At 43.1% G+C, this 16,579-nt stretch overlaps 1 protein-coding gene across 4 annotated transcripts in view; it reads right to left on the bottom strand.

Annotated features, from left to right (window-relative positions):
* Positions 1-16,579, bottom strand: part of DAAM2 (dishevelled associated activator of morphogenesis 2) — a 323,838-nt gene that overhangs the window by 205,455 nt on the left and 101,804 nt on the right. The window contains exon 2 of one of the 4 annotated variants that reach the window (XM_075925085.1): positions 3,087-3,254. The exons of the other annotated variants lie outside the window; for them this stretch is intronic. The gene's annotated coding sequence lies outside the window, so the exon portion shown is untranslated. The remainder of the gene's footprint in view (positions 1-3,086; positions 3,255-16,579) is intronic. 4 annotated transcript variants of the gene reach the window in all.

The following is a 16,579-nucleotide window of genomic DNA, read 5'->3' as shown; positions in this document are numbered from 1 at the left end:
AGAGGCTGAGGGACAAAACAATCAGGCAGAATCACTGCTTAAAGACTGCTGCACACCACCACTCCCCTCCCCCACAGTGACAGTGGTTCTGCATATGACTCTTGTTTGAGTACTGCTACCTCAGCAGGGGAATGATGGGTGACAGTTCAAATAACTAGAACTACTCAAAATGCTTCATTCCAAGTGGAGGATTTTAAACAACACCCTCCCCCACAATATTCCCCCCTCACACCCAAAAACAAACTCACTCCAAAGCCTGGCCTTTTTTCAAAATTGAAAATGTTCATGTTTTCAGAATTTTCAAACCTTTTCCCCCAACATCCCATATCTGGATTTTTAAAATGTTTTGGTTTGTATGTAAGGATCAATCATTCTTGGTCAGGGCCAAGGCATATTCATTTGTGAGGGAAGCTTGCAGGGCTGCTGACTATGCTACATTTGCTCTAGGGATAGACAGAGAACTCCAGTCACTGACAGCTCTGTGGCCTTCAATTCAGCAAATTCCATCAGAATTACACTCACTTAGTGAAGAAGAAATAAGGACGAGAAACTCTAACATTAACATACCATAGGTTATAAGCAGGAATGAGCTTCTCTTAGTCCAACTGGTCTCCATTAGCACTTTGCCAGTGAAGGGCAAAAATAACCTGGGCGCTTTTTATGAGCATCCCCTGCATCTGAGAGCTGTTATTATTGATCAAGTTTTTACTGGCTTCACCAATTCATGATCAGCTGTTTACAGTAATGGGAAACATCTGTTTTTATTTCTCCTTCTATATGCTTGTGGTTTAACTCAGCACAATACCATCTCCTACCGTCTCCTACCTGACTCACTGATATAACTCCTCTGATATTACGAGTGGGCAGAGGGCACAGAAAAATAGCACAGTTCATGATTGATTAGAAGAATGGGAGAAGTCAAGCTAATCAGACAGCAAAATATTTGGTAACCTCCCCTCTCCAGCCCCTGTTCCTCCCAGAAAACAGACAAGTGGGGTCACCAGCCTGAGGTATTGCCCTGGAGAAAACAAGGATCATAGATCTTTGCTTTTATGAGCCCTTCATAGCTGATTCATTGCAAGAATTTGCTCCTAGATATTATGCTGATACCTCAGGAAGCTCAGAGAAATGCTGCCATGTAATTAAAACATTTCATCCCCTGGAACTATTCTACAGTAAAACTAGTAGTCCTTGGCTCTCCCCATCTAATGGGATTAATTAGATCCAAGCCAGCAAGTGAGAAAATTATTTTCCTTTGTCTTGTTCCTAACATGCCTGTTTACTAGGTGAATCTGTGTTATAAAAGTTAAAGTTTGCCTCCAGTCACTTGTGCACATTCTAACCTGAAACAGGTATTTTGGCTATTCACCACAGATGCTGAGATTTGGAGCAACCAAACTGCACTGTGGGTTTCAGTGGGGAATTGGCTCTGATCACACAAAGTTCCAGATCACAAGCTTATTGAAAGAAAAAAGGCTACAGGCCCCAACACGAAAGTTGTAGGTACCAAATGATATGCATGCCAGAACTTGGGAAGCAGTAATTTAGCCACTTTGTTGCTGAGTGATTGTACACAGGCCAATATACATACTACATACCAGGCACATGGGTTTGAAATGCTTAAGAACAGTCCAGACCTGGTCTTTCATTTACACAAAGACTATTAACACCACTCGAGTGATGAAAAGGGGCCTTAGCCACTTTAAGACCCCCTTCCACTGACAGAATACAGGCAGTCCCCGGGTTACATGGATCCGACTTACATCGGATCCCTACTTACAAACGGGGTGAGGCAACCCCGCACTAGCTGCTTCCCCCCAGCAGGCCAGGGAGACACGAAGCTAGCGCCCCTCCCCCGAGCAGACCAGGGAGACGCGGAGCGGCTTTTCTCAGCAGACACCTCAGCTTGAGAATAAAGGACTGAGGGAAGTGAGGTGTGCGAGAATAAAACTGAGTTCTGGAGAAATATTTGGCTAGAGTTTCCCCTACAATATGTACCAGTTCCGACTTACATACAAATTCAACTTAAGAACAAACCTACAGTCCCTATCTTGTATGTAACCCGGGGACTGCCTGTAGTTTTAAGGGCCTTAGTATAATTCAGGATCTGACCCAATTCAAGATTCCTTACTCTGGAGAACGCTCACTCCCACTGTAAAAGATAAGGAATAAGAAAGGGTATGTGTACACTAGCCCCCTAGTTCGAACTAGGGAGGCTAATGTAGGCATTCGAAGTTGCAAATCAAGCCTGGGATTTAAATAATCCTTTGTTGTATACGGTCATGCCAATTCACTTTCAGAATATGATCTGAAGAAGTGGGTCTGCCCCACAAAAGCTCATCACCTAATAAACCATCTTGTTAGTCTTTAAAATGCTACATATTTTTTTTCCTTTTGTTTTATCAAGATCAGACTAACATGGCTACTTCTCTATTACAAAATGAAGTGTTTCAGTTTAGTTTGGGGAGGGTTTTTTCCCCTTCCTCCTTGGATATTTGGGCTTCTTTCAAACCTGAAATGCAAAATGAAACTGAGGGTGTAAATCCATGTTACTCAAATAAAAAAGTTTGATAGAAACCAAAGAATCAAGTTCCATACTGTATTATCAACTTTAAATTAAGTTCCCGTCAATGTCCTTCAAAAATCACAGACAGCTGCAAAGAGAGTGAATGCTAAGTTGAGCAAACAAGATTTTTTTTCCCCACTTTGCAAGGTTTCATGTTCTCACAATATGTTGTTGTTTCAATCAAAGGACATTTTTCCATTGCTAACCCAGCACACTTTATTTTTGCAGGTAAAATGATGAAGATGCACCAGAACAGAAAAAATGTATCAATCTTCACTTTTCCCTGAGTGAGAGATACCGATGGGGGAACTTAAAGTTTTGGAAATTTGTTTGAGTCAGTATAATTGGGCTGGAAATCATATGACAATAGGCCCATTGACTGAACTGTTTGCTTCCAGTCAGATCAGGAAAAGTCTCATCTAGAGTTTCACTGTCCTACTTCTGGGAGAAATATGTAGCAAGGTGCAACAGAAAAGATTACGGAGGAGAAAGCAACTATCTGGAGGAGAAGGAAACTCACACAAGCTACTCTCCGTTCCCAGCAATGAGACTCATCAATAAAGCTCAGCAGCCAGCATAGGACACAAATTCTAGCTTGATTTCTCTTTTCATGGCCGTAGTTTAGAGATCCAAGTGTTTGTGAAGGAGACTCCATCTGCAGGTTGTGACAGGATCAAAACCACTCATTCTGATCAAACAAAAACCAATAATAGACCCAAGTTAGGAGAAATCAGTGCTTCATGCCCAGCAGCGAGACAGGTCATGGCATAGATGAGCCCTTCATGGACTGCAATAACTCAACAGGGCCAATTTTTCCAATCACATTTTAAAATACATAAGTACTTTGGGACTGTTTCATGAATCAAGGGGTTATTCCCTGTTGGGAAGAGGAGGGGTTGTTCACAGCTAACACACTCCTTCTCGTTTACATTTTAACTGCCAGATCTAGTCTTGATGGGACCCAGGCATGAGGGGCTTGTAAATGCTGTGATGGAAGGGGTGAGGGTTTGGAAGAGGAATGGGGGAGGGGTGGGATATGAGTGATCTCAGACACACAACACTCATTCCGAGCACCCTTTCCAAACAGGAAGTCTCCTGCCAGCAGTATAAAAGGAGGGATCTGTGCAGTCCACAGAAAGCTGCATATTTTGCCCTTTTAAGGGACTTCTTGTTTGACAACTCAGGAGTTTATTTGTGTTTTTAAGGGCTGCATTTTCCCACTTAATGTGCACAATAAACTGTATTTTGAGCGTAAATAAGTAAAGCTCTTTGCAAAGTCAGGCTTCTCTGGGGACAAGACAAGGAATAGGCCCAAAGGCAGGTGAACTGAGTCACGGGATGCCAGATCAGCTGCAACACAGCTGATCTTTGTCCCAAATGCTATTGCTGTACATTTGTCCTAACCTGCCACAGAACCCTTTCTCCTGTTTGTTTGCCAGATTTCCTTTGGAGAGATCAAGTGTATGGGCTAGAAAAGTGACTTCAGAGGTCAGTTGCTTAGGGAGACTAACACAGCATCATGTCAAGCCAACAGCACTTCATGCACATCCCACATAGAAAACACACAGTCTGCCTGTATCCGTGAATGTTTGGCACAGCATGTGTCCCGTACTCCCCAACCTGGATTATTTTATCTAGATCACCCTTCCTTCCCAAGGGCATTGGCTATTTTTTTCATGCAGTGAGAGGAAAAGGGGCAAGACATGGTGAGAGGGGTCCCATTCACAGCACTTGTGAAATGCCCACACTCCCTTGCTGTCCATGTCAAAGCTAACCAGTAATGACTGGGATGTGTCTTTGGGATCTCACTGGAGTAGGCCAACAGCCAACCTAAGTTTGGAATCCAGTCTCTGACAGTGGACCATGCCAGGAAAGGCAAACACCCCCCCATACCAGCAAGGGAGGGGATGTGTTGTCTCTTTGTACCTGGTGAGCAGCATTATGCCCTGTATGTGTTCACAAGAGCGACTCAAAAGAGAGGTTTCCCTTTTCCAGTCCACTCCCTCAGGGTCTGCTCCTTGTCTAATGTTCCAGGCCAAAGATGGAGTTATAATGATAATTATACTTACTTCACATCTCCTAAAAGCATCCCCAAACTCTTAGCCAAATTCTCATGATCTCTCCTGCAATCTAGGACTGAGATATTCCATTGATGACTGCAAAGTTATTGCTTATTGGCCTTGGTGTAACTGCATTCAAAATATGTTCCCATGCCTGCAGATCTTTTCACCAAACTCCAAAACGCAGCAACATTTGGAGAGCATGGAGGTGTCATTACCCACATGGAAATTTGACCAGGATACTGGGGGTATAAAAGAATGTAATGAGATCTTTAATCATTAGCAGTGGCCCAGACTTCTGCTTTCTCTCTTGTGTCTAGAAGAGAGCATCTGTTCACCGGGACCTGGACTTGAGACCCCTCAGCACAGCTATCAAACTTTTATTGCCATTTGTTAGGGAAGACGTACAGAGCTCACATGAGTAACGTGGTTATCCCAAACTCATAGCAGTCAAAGCTTTCCAGCACTCCATTCCATCGTATAACCTATATTTAAAACAGCAGCATTTTCCAAGTTCACATCCCGGTCCCCTGCTGGAGTTCCACACTGACTCAGAGGTGTGACATTCCACCTACATATTATTATAACACTAACTGTAGACAAACGAGATGTATGGAGGGTTTTAAAATATATATATTACTGAGAATTAGTGAGTGAAACACAAAGTATTTTTAAACTGGATCAGGTAGAGAAGGTGAGTTTGAATAGGAATACTGCCTCTCATACCTGGGCTTGCCAGTCAGAGGGTACCAGGACCCTTACATTTTTAATTACCACTAGAGTGTGTTTTTAAAAAGTGATGACATTTGCCCTTTTACATTAAAAAAAAAGGGGGGAGGGACCTGGTATTTTTTTCAATAAAATCCCCAGAAATGGTTTTGTTTTTTCCTCTTTCAAAGCCAAATTAGAAAAAAAGGGATTAAATAGAAGGCAGATGATGGGGGAAAATAGTAGGAAATAATCCCCCTCCCTACACATACCCCTTTCCTCACTGAAAATTATTAAGAAGAAGTTTGGCAAAAAACTATCCTCTCCAAATCTATGGAAAGAAAAAAAATTAAGTCTCAAACATATTAAGTGAAAACTACCTTTTCTTGACCACTTCAATGATTCTATACCCTTTCAAATGTGCTATAAAAATAGCAAACATTTGGTATCTGCTTCTAGACAGTTGTAATGAGAATCAATCGGAAAAAATGCTCCCTGGAGGAGTCCAACTATAACACATGAAATACCCGGCCCTCCTGTTCTTGGCTGTACAATCTTGGCCTTTTCTACAACACAGAACAGCTCACTGTCATTTGAGATGGTAACTTCAGTCCTTGCTTTCACCCACTGCCTAGTCTATGGCTACGTCTAGACTGCAGCTCTTTTCTGGGATCTCCCGGAAAAGTTATGTGCCGTGTCTAAGGAACACGTCTGCTTTTTCGGAAAAATTTCTGAAAAAGCGGATGCATTCTTTTGCCATCTCTGTAAACCTCATTTCACGAGGAAAAAGGGATGGCTTGAAAGAAGATTTTTTCCAAAATTTGGCACCACATAGATGTGCCAAATCTGTGAAAAGCCTCTTTCGAAAGAAAAGCGGAAAAAGATACGCAAATTGAGGTTCGCAATTTGCATATCTTTTTCCGACTTTTCTTTGTAGTGTAGGCATAGCCTCTGGTTTGGCTCATGTTGGGAGGTGAGATCTGGAACTTTGCCTGAGATCTAATTATAACGATTGTCCTCTTTCTTTGACAGGGAGTACGTGTTCGTTTCTAATCCACTTGGCTCGTGACCAAACAAAATTAACCTAATCCAATTTCCCCAAGACTTATCAGATGGATTAGCCACATGTGACGAGATAGGACTCTTACAGGCAATTGTAGTGTCTCTCTCTAGGGCAGCCTCTAAATCCCTTCTTCAGTCTGCTGGGAGGAGAGGAGACAGAAACATCTTTTTCTTGTTCACAGAAATTATGTTCCATAAGCAAAAGGTCCAGAACAGTATGTGCTCACTCTGTACAGAAAGTCACAAACTTAAAGCCATGTGCTAACTCAGCAGTTGCGAGCAAGTCTTTCTCTTCACTGTTCTGTCAGACAGAGCTTAGGTCTGATAAATGTCCAGAGAATTCTTTGTTCAACTGTTGTCACTGCAAAGGCTGGGAAGGAGATTCCCGTACCTGAGTTGTTCTTTTTAGGTGATAAATCTATGGAACTTTCCCAGACTGACCCCCTCAATAGAGGCAGTTTTGGATCAAATTGATAAACAATAATAAGTCCCCAGGGCTACCTGGTAATTCACGTAAGAGTTCGGAAGGAACTCTAATATTACACTGCAGAATTTCTAACTATGGTATCCAATTCCAAGAGGCTTTGGTGAGGGAAAGAGAAAGCAAGCACCATGGCTCAAAGCTACACAGTGGGAGATTCAGGATTAAAGCCAATTTTTTTTCCATCTTTTACCCTGTGCTCTGTTTTGTAGGCCAATTCAATGCTCCAATATATGGATAATCTAACAGTACATTCCAGAGCATGTTCTGATTACCACAGGGGACTTCTTATGTATGTTAAAGCACTTTAAGCCAGATTCAGCATGGGATAGTTTGGCCCAGAGGCAGATGCAGCCCAATGGTTTGATCATAAATAGGAACTCCTAGATTGCTATCATCCCTCATGAAAAGTAATTTCTGGGTTCAGAGTGTACAGAAAGCACTTAAACAGTCCATTACAAGTAAAATATTCACTTAAGAGGGATGCTTACCACTTCCTGAAAAGTGTACCTAAAGCACTTGCATGGGAGGATAAATACTCAAACAAAATAGGATGGGTGGTTGCGGGGGGAGAAGAGTGAAACTTCGCACTGAAAAGCAAAGGACGTTCATTACAGCACTAGTGATGCATTTCCTAAGCTGGTCTGCAGTGCCTATAGCTAGCTATACCACCAGAAAACAAACCTTAGTTCTGAACATACTGCATAAGTACTACATTTTAAGTTGAATTGCTGATTTCCCCTCCCCACCAAAGTTAGACTCTCCTGGAAAAAGAAGCCAGACAACCAGTCCGTCCACCTAAACTTTTACAGCTCTGCTGTACTTGCCTTGTGCGACTCCTTCACAGGGCAAATTCAACTCATCACTTATCCAGTGATGAATTTTTCTATTAAGGCACAGATGGTTGAGAACTTCAGAGATTCCATGGTACCTGTAACTTCTCACAGGCATAGAGTACATTTTATATTACTGGGTAGGCTATGAGATTTATGCCTGAAAATCTATTGCCTATGCAAGCAGAGGACCAAGGAGCTGTTGGGCAATATACAGATCAGCATATAAAGACAGAACTACAGTCAGCCCCTGACTTATGAACGGGTTATGTACCAAACACTAGGTTGTAACTCAATCTGTTTGTAAGTCAGATTACATTCACTTACATCATGGCCGCGCTGTTTGTAAGTGAGGATATCGTTTGTAACTCGGTTTCCGGCTGTATAAGAGGTTGGTCGTAAATACGAACGGTCATAAGTCGATGCGTTCGTAACTTGGGGACCGGCTGTATATCAGCCAAAGTATATCATCTACAGATTATACTTGTTTACATGATAAAGAAATGTGCTGAAATGTAAATAGGCCTAAAAATCTATTTCCTAAAAATAGACTTGACAATCAATAGTCAAAGTGAGGCTGGGTAAAATGTGAATGAATGAAGTAAGAATTTAGAAGCAAGCTAGAGATAAGTTAGGGCGTAGAACCAAAACATGGTTACAACATGACCAGAAGATCACTGGTTTTACAAGCATTTAAATACAATGTTAATATTTTGGAAAATGCCATCTCTATGGATAGCTAATATAGTATGGCACATACACAGATATAAATCAAGATGATGCTTGCTATTAAATAGCCAATGAGAAAACAGAAAATATGTAATTGTTGTAGCAGAAACAGATATGCTAAAAGGTTGCTGAATGCTAATTAGGAGTTTTAAAAGTGACGATAAAAAGTAGAATGCTAATTTTAGGGTAGGCATGCTTATCTGCCAATGTGTTGTTGGAGAAAGGTTTATATTAAACTTCCAATTCAGGGAGTGATCACCCTGAGATTTTATGGTTATATTGTAATGCTCATTTGCTTTTACTATTTTATCTAAATAAAGTCTTTAATTTGATCACTTGTGGTGTCATTCACAGTCCTCTGCTAAATTAGGTTATTTAAACTGCCCTGGAAGAACAAACTAAAGAACTCAGTTCGGTTTTTATACCTAATTAGAACTAAATCAAAGTATACAACGGATGCTTTAAAATGTGGCAGCTGTTAATGACTATTGACATTATGCTTTCAGTGTCCTCAAATCTAATGTTATTTTTGACTCTGTCCTGATGCCAGCTCGCCAACTAAGAATAGATATAAAGAGTTGCAAGAGGCATGCCTTATTGTCTGGAAAAACCTCCCTTGCTCTGTCAGCAAAGCATGCAGGACTCTCATTCTTCTGTTAACTTTATCGCCAATTCAGAATGCAGCTATAAAAACAGATTTTAAAATAAACACAAATCTAGATTCAGGAGCATGAAAGAGGAGGGGAAATAAAGGTGTAGTGGCTAAAACAGAGAGTCAGGACTCCTGTGTTCTCTATGCAACTCTGCTAAGGATTCTCTGGCCTTGGCCAATTCTCCTCCCTATGCCCTGGTTTCTTTATCTGTCTAATATGGACCATAATATTTCTCTACCTCACAGGCAGAGCTAGGTGATCAATTCATCTGAGGAATTACGTCTTTTCTCTATTAATTAATTATTTTAATTTTCAAATATATTTATTATTTATACCTGTTCAACACTATGCAACCTTTGGATCATTTACAAACTATTGAGTTGATCTACATTTACAAACTCAGTCTTGGATCTCCTCAGCCAGATGCCTCTCAGTTACAGCGTACCATTCTGCGGACTTCAACAACTCTAAATTAGAGCTCATTTAATCCACATTAACAAAAGAACTAAGAGGAGATATCCCTATCCACCTATCCAGGCAGAGGCATGCTCCTCATCACCTTTGTGCTTTGTGGTACATCTACACTAGTGCTGGAAAGTGTCTTTTCCAGCACACATTGACATGCTAGAATGATAAAATTAGTTACGGTGGCATGAGCATCAGCACCTCTCCCTCACCCTAAAGTATGTGCCTAGCGTCTCACAGGATCATACCTATGACAGCTAACCATTCCTTCTGATCATGCCAACTACATTTTTACTTTTACTGCACTAGCTCAATCCAGTCTAGTGCAGGTAAATCTTCTCAAGATGGAAATTACATCTTCCAACTCCACTGTAGCTGTATTCCAAGTTATCAAAGACAGAGCTGGAGGAAGGAACAGATATTAGACTGAACAGCTATGGACAAAGCTAAGTTTCCCATTGCAGTTATTAGTGGGTATGAACGTCTGTTTCTTTTCCCACCCTAAATTATTTCATTGCTTATGCACATTCATAGATTCCAAGCCCAGGTGAGACAGCTGTGATAATCTAAGTCTGACCTTCTGTAGAACACACACAGGCCATAGTACTTGCTTAAAATAATTCCCAGAACAGAGCTTTTAGAAAAGCATCCAATCTTGCCAGTAATGGAGAATCTACCACAACCCTTGCTACATTGTCTCAATGGTTAACTGTACTCACTTTTTAAAACATCCGCCCTATTTCCAGTCTGAACTTTTCTAGCGTCAGCTTCCAGCCATTGGATTATGTTACTTACACCTTTCTCTGCTAGACTGAAGAGCCCATTATTAAATACTTGTTCCTTGTGGTGATATTTATAGGCTGTAATCAAATCATCCCTTAACATTCTCTTTAATTAAGCTAAATAGATTATGATGAGCTCTTGAAATCTATCAAAGTATTTTTCCAATCCTTTAATCATTCTCTTAGCTCTTCTCTGAACCTTCTCCAATTTATCAACATTCTTTCTGAGTTCTGAGCATCAGAACTGGACAAAGTATTCCATCAGCAGTTACACAAGCAGCAAATAGAGGTAAAATAACCTCTCCACTGAAAAGTCCCCTGTCTATGGATCCCAGGATCATGTTAGCTCTTTTGGCATGTTCAACTGATTATCCACGACAACCCCCAAATCTTTTCAGTTACTGCTTCCCAGGATAGAGTCCTTCATCCTGTAAATATAGCCTACGATCTTTGTTCCTAGATGTATGTTCACATTTAGGCATATTAACATGCATTATTAGCATGTGCCCAGTTTACCAAGTGATCCAGGTTGCTCTGAACCAGTGACCTGTCCTCTTCAGAATTTACCACTCTCCAGTTTGTGTCATCTGTAAACTTTATCTGTGATGATTTTAAGTTTTCTTCCAGTCATTGATGAAAGTGTTATAAATAGCATAAGAGTAAGAACCAATCCCTGAGGGACACTACTGGAAAAGATACCCAGTGTTCATGATTCCCTATTTATAATTATGTTTTGAGATCTAGCCATTAGCAGGTTTTTAATCATTTAGCATGTCCCATGTTAATTTTATATCCTTCTAGTTTCAATCATGAAGTACCAAGTCAAACACCTTACAGAAATCTGAGTCCTAGTCACAGTAGGAGGTTAGGTCGAAGTTAGCCATGTTCAGTTGATTTTATAACTAATGCGTCTACACCACCAAGCCAATACATCAGTATTATTACCTTTATCAACCAAACTTATATTGTCAGCAAAAAGACATGTTTGCCATCATCCAAAGGTCTATGGATCAAATTCTGATGTCACTTCCCAATGCTGGAATCCATGGGATTACATTCGTTTGAATGTGAGACATTTTTCAAAATTCACCATTAGCCCTCTCCCTTCTCTTCACTGTCTACACCATCATCACCATTTTTCTAGTTATCAAACCTGGGTATTCTCTCCAAATCTTTTATTTTCTCCCCACATCAAAGTTCTGGCTCTGTTATCAGGATCATCTTTCTTTCCCTCAACTATGATTCAGTTTTCTTGCTTCCTCACCCAAGCCATTTTCTTCACATAAAATTCAAGTTCCTTGTCCTAAATCTTCTCCCATGCTTTGTTTCACTAAACTTTCTTCCTAAGTTTTCTTTTTTCTCCCTTGCCTCACTCCAGTCTTCTTTGCTTTCTTTCATGCCAACTCTTATGCCCAGAACAACTTCCAGTTCCCAGTTACTGCACTTCAAACTCCAGTACTCCTCTCTTAAAAAACAACCTCCTGAAAATTCACCGATCCCATGACACAATCTGTAAAGTCTGCACCCCACTATATTTGTTCTGTTTTTATTGTATTATACTTTGTTGTCCCAGCTGGTGCCCTCAAGTTGCAAGCCCGCCAGAGGACGGACTTTGTTACATATTTAACCCAGTTAAGTTGCTCTACAGTGCCATGTAGAATTATGGTACTATACAAATAACAATAAACAGTAGGTAATCATAATATTTTCACCCACATTGGAATTTGTCTAGGACTCTGGAGTTCATACACCTAAAATGAAGAGTTTGTTTGGGGCAGGTTTAGCGAAGCCCACCAGTTCAGTGTAAAGTTATATAATGGCTACAGATGGATCGCTTTATGCTTTGTGAAATACAGAAATTAATGGAATGGTTATCATGACCACATTTGTGGCAACATTAACTTCATGAGATTAACTTACATGGCATGTATCAGTGTTTTCTTGCAAGTCTCTGTGGAAGGTCTCTGGGAATCTATCTGGCAAAAAACAAAACAAGGGGGAAAATCCCATCGATTTCACTGATGCTGTCCAAGGGCCAATCAGAAGCAAAGCCAGTCCCTCCACCATACAGTCACTTCAGACACTCTCCATCATCCCCAGACATTTCCACTGTTGCAAATGATCTTCTACCTAGAATGTTATTTTTAGGCCTGTCCAAAGAATCCACTGTAACATTACACCAGGGATGGGCAAAAGGACCTCGGTGGGCCGGATCCGGCCCACCAAGCAGGCTGATCTGGCCTGTGGAGGCCCTGTGGCTCCCCCACCCCAGGCCAATCAGAGTCCGGGGGCGGGGGAGTGTGTAAAACTTCCTACCATCCTGCGAGGAGCACGCTGCACTTCAAAGAACTATGCGTTCCTCATGGGGCAGGGGAGTCGTCACGCGCTCCCCATCTCCCTCTCAGGAGCACACGCAACTTCAAAGTGCCGTATGCTCACACAGGGCAAGGGCAGGGCGAAGGGGCCTGAAGCCTCCCCAAACCCTGCAAGGAGCGAGTAGCACTTTGAAGTGCCGCATGGTCCTCGCAGGGCAGCGGTAAGGCGGGAGGAGGCTTCGGGTGTTTCCCCCATCCCCAGGCCAATCAGGGTCTGGGGGCGGGGGAGCTGCATGAAACTTCCTTTGCCCTGCCCCGGCCCTGTGAGGAGTGCGTGGCACTTCAAAGTGCCACATGCTCCTCGCAGGGTGGGAGAGGCTTCGAGTACTTCCCCACCTCCAGACCCTGATTGGCCTGGGGGTGAGAGGAGTGTGTGAAGCCTCCTCCCGCCCTACCACCGCCCAGTGGGAGCCTAGGAGAAAGGGGGGGCAAAGGGGCTCCCCCACCCCAGACCAATCATGGTGTGTGGGTGGGGTAGCTCAGAAGCATCCTGGCCCTGCCCCCTTCCGGTTTAGACCCTGCCCCTTCCAGGCAGCACGGGGGCACTTCAAAAAATTTTTAAGTGGCCCTCAGCCAAAAATTATTGCCCACTCCTGCATTACAGCCACGATCACCTCCACAGTTTAATCAATTCTGCTGGAGGCATGCACAAGGATGCTGTGCTTGCAATTCAATGTGTCCCTCTGCTACTCAGCTGAGCGGGTCTAAATCACCTCTCCTGAAATCAATAAACTGAAGTAGTCTGGGTTTCCTCAGCATCATTAGTTTCCTATTCTTCGTTAAATGGCACTAAAATGCCAAATCTAGCAACTTTACCTAAGAGAGGGTGCTAAAGACAAGATAGCATTGCTGAATGAAATCTCTCTCGCACACACATTCCTAGTCAGGACAAAAGCTCTGCTCCTTCCAAACACGCAGGACTCAACCTCCCCATCACTGGAAGTGGAATATAACAGTGTCACTTACACATGTACATGCAATTACTCCAAATACCATTACACCAAATTGTGACTGATATCACTGCTTTGAAGCCACAGATTGAATGGGTCTGCAAAATTGGAAAGGTGCAGTGGGGTGGAAATGTATGTTGCCTTCCTTGTTGTACTCCACTGGGTACAGAGGAAGTCAGTCTCACAGGCTGGCCAATCCTGATCTTTCATTAGCACCAGCAAACACAGCCTTTTAAAGAATGAATGAGCAAAGCACCATTCCCAAGAGCCTCCCTGACTTGTCTGATTCATCTTGATCTTTCCATGCTATCACTATCCAAATATTTCCAGATGTGATGTCACTGTTTTGCAAAGGGATTTGGGAATCAAAATTGTGTTTATTTATTCGCTATCCTGGGTGCTCGAATCTTCCAGACAAAAATAAGCCACAGAGGGAATTAATGCTTTTTGCAGGGAAAAGGAACATTCTGTAAGAATTGCCAGTGTGCTCCAAGCAAAACAAACAAATGGTCGTGCTCCAATTATAGCTTCCCAAACTTCAGCCCCTTCCATGTGAATTGCTGTTTTCTTTTCCAGACAATTAGCAGAAGAATGTTTCATCCCTTGGTACAATGTCATCATTGCTGTACTGCATTTGACTCCTATTCTAACACTAGATCAGGATCAGTACTTCTCTATCGGTTTGGTAAAGACTACCCAGGGAGTTTGCCCTAATCACAGCAATCAGTAGAAAGCCACACGTCACTGTCCCAGTTCACCCCCCAGTGTAATCAGGCAAATCTACTACTTGCCCTAGTGATACTTTCCTTCATGTCAAGCACAAGCATGCTCCATTGGTGCAAAAAACAGTGTTACCTTTCTCCCCTGATGGTTGTAGCAAGGGCAAGACCCCAATATCAGTAAGGCCTAAGTTGTTATCTCCTTTATATGACTGGTACAATATCCTAATAGCTACTGTTCTGCAAGGCCATGTGGAAAAGATGGGTCCGATTTGTGGACCCGCTCATTCCCCATTCTGGAGCCACTTAGTGCTGACTATTCTTTTGATGGCCATTTGCAAGACTAAGAATGTGTCTACACTCCAGTTGAACACCGCTGGCTGGCCAGCATGAGCTGACTCGGGCTTGCAGAGCTCAGGCTTTAGATCTGTTTGACCATGGTGTATACATCTGGGCTTTGGCTGGAGCCCAGGCTCTGAGAACACTGTGGGGAGGGGCCTGAGCCCTAACATCTCCACCACAGCTAAGAACTCCCACAGTCTGAGGCAGAGTCAGCTGTCACGGGCCAGCTATCGGAATTTAATTGCAGTGTAGATGTATCCTAAATTTAAGGAATTGGTGGGTCTCCATTTAATTCTTAGCACACAGATGTCTATTTTTAAAAATACATTAGCCTAAATGAATTGATGTGTCATTCTCATGTATAGTTTAAGCTGAAGATGGCTTGAGTCTCTAGTTTCTCTCTCAGTTCTAGCGATGGTTCCTCCAGAGCAAAGCTGACACATCTTGATAGTGTGAGGTGGCACCCATGCTATCCCAGTCTCTGGACAAATGCAGTGCTTCACACAGCAGAGCTGTCAATCTGGCACCAGCATTAAAATAATGAAATTAAGAAGAGGGTCAAACAAAGTATTTTATTCCAGCAAACAAAGTATTTACTTTCTTTAAGCGTTTTGACAAACACTAATCTGGGTTCAGTGCCCTGAAACCTCAAGATTACGTAAGTAGACTTGCGCTTGGAGCCAGCAACTTGGTGAAAATGCTGAACTTTTAACCTAATGCATCTTCATGAAGAATGGCTAGCTGGAGAGAGTCCTGCCTGATGGATTATTGGTGGTTTTCTGTGGACGTTTTTAAGTAGGCTCCAGATAAAATATTTTCTGGCTGCCCAGATACTTGCAGGGGCAAGAGATTACAGACCAGCTATGGAACGTCTAGGGTTACAGCCCTAGACTTAAAGCTTTGTATTTTGGGGCCAGTGAGTGTGGTTATGTGGATATACTAGAGTGAGCTCTCTGTGGAAACAGTGCTCAGAATGACACGGAAAAGAAATTGTACTGCCTAGAAAAATAGTTGGCCGCTGCTTCTCTGAGCAGTGACTGTCTTTGACAAATACTGTGATGCACACCACCCACTGCTAAGACAAGAAAAGCAAGCCCAGGAATACCTGGGGAAAGTACACCTGTAGTCAGCACTATTTGACTCCAAGGGGGTGGGCGGGCACAAGCCCTCCTGTGACAGGGCGCTTGCCCTGCACTGCCCTGTAAGGGCAAACCCCAGCCCGGAGCAAGGGTTGGGAGTAACACCACAGCTGAGGCAGGCCTCATTAATTAGGGCCCAGCTGGGGCCTATAAAAGGAAGGACTCCTGGAGGGAGGAGGAAGACGGGCTGCTGCTCTGGGAGGAGAGCAGGAGGGCCTAGCTGCTAGGGGAGCAGGAGGCTCCCTGGAGTGAAAGCAGTGCTGGGGAAGCAAGGCGGGGTGAGGAGGGCTTGGGCAGAGTAAGCTCCCAGGCTGCTGGGCCTGACACACGGCCCATGGAGTAACAACTACCCCCGGAAGGGGGCCCAGAGACTGGCCAGAGGGCAGTGTCCTGAAAGGGATGCCGTGACCGGGAGAAAGAGGGGAGACATCACCTGGAGGAAGGCACCCAGCAAAGGCTTGAAAGAACTAATTCCCAGGACAGCCGCCTGGTGACACTGCGGTGGTGAGTCGGCCCCTTCACACCACCCAATACAAAAGGCCCCTCCTCCAGCCTTGCAGGAGGGATCCCATGACCCAGGACTCAACAGATTATGGGGGACAAATGATAAAAAAAAACAGGGTCAGGTGAAGGTCAAAGGTTTAAAACAAGGGAATCCGATGGGGACACCGAGCTGAAAACCTCAGACAGCGCCCACTGCTCCTCAAAGCTGTCC

The sequence above is a fragment of the Pelodiscus sinensis genome, chromosome 3 (assembly GCF_049634645.1).
Source record: "Pelodiscus sinensis isolate JC-2024 chromosome 3, ASM4963464v1, whole genome shotgun sequence".
NCBI lineage: Eukaryota > Metazoa > Chordata > Testudines > Trionychidae > Pelodiscus > Pelodiscus sinensis.
The sequence above is the reverse complement of the archived record's forward strand: the minus strand, read 5'-3'. Positions and strand labels throughout refer to the sequence as shown.